Source organism: Sinocyclocheilus anshuiensis, unplaced genomic scaffold (genome assembly GCF_001515605.1).
Source record: "Sinocyclocheilus anshuiensis isolate Anshui unplaced genomic scaffold, SAMN03320099.WGS_v1.1 scaffold2747, whole genome shotgun sequence".
Classification (NCBI taxonomy): Eukaryota; Metazoa; Chordata; class Actinopteri; order Cypriniformes; family Cyprinidae; genus Sinocyclocheilus; species Sinocyclocheilus anshuiensis.
This window is the reverse complement of record NW_015541074.1, coordinates 3,969-4,474: the sequence shown is the minus strand read 5'-3', so window position 1 is coordinate 4,474 and position 506 is coordinate 3,969.

Sequence of the window (506 nt, the reverse complement as noted above, 5' to 3'; positions counted from 1 at the left end):
TAGGTATTAGGTATTACAAGGAGAAGGTGACTTTTCAGGACATTACCCCATGTCCCCACTTTTCAAAAAAATCACACAAATATTTGTACTTCTGAAAATTAATGTCACGTCGCTTTAAAATAAACTATAGAAAGCAAAAATGTGATTAAAAATAATAATAAAAAAGCTTAAACTATACAAAATAAAATGTATGTATTTATATTAATTTTTAACCTAAATGGACATGAATTTTACTAAATGATCATTTTAGAACCATATTACGATCATATACTAAAACTTTTGAACTGCCCACACTGAAACTTAGATTCCTTGGTATTAAAGTGTGTGTTCGTTGTGTGTGTGTGTGTGTGTGTGTGTGTGTGTGTGTTCATGATGAGTGTGTGTGTTCATGATGAGAGTGTGTGTGTGTTCATGATTAGTGTGTGTGTGTGTGTTCATGATGTGTGTGTGTGTTCATGATGAGTGTTTGTGTGTGTGTGTGTGCGTGCGCGTGCGTGTGCGTGCGT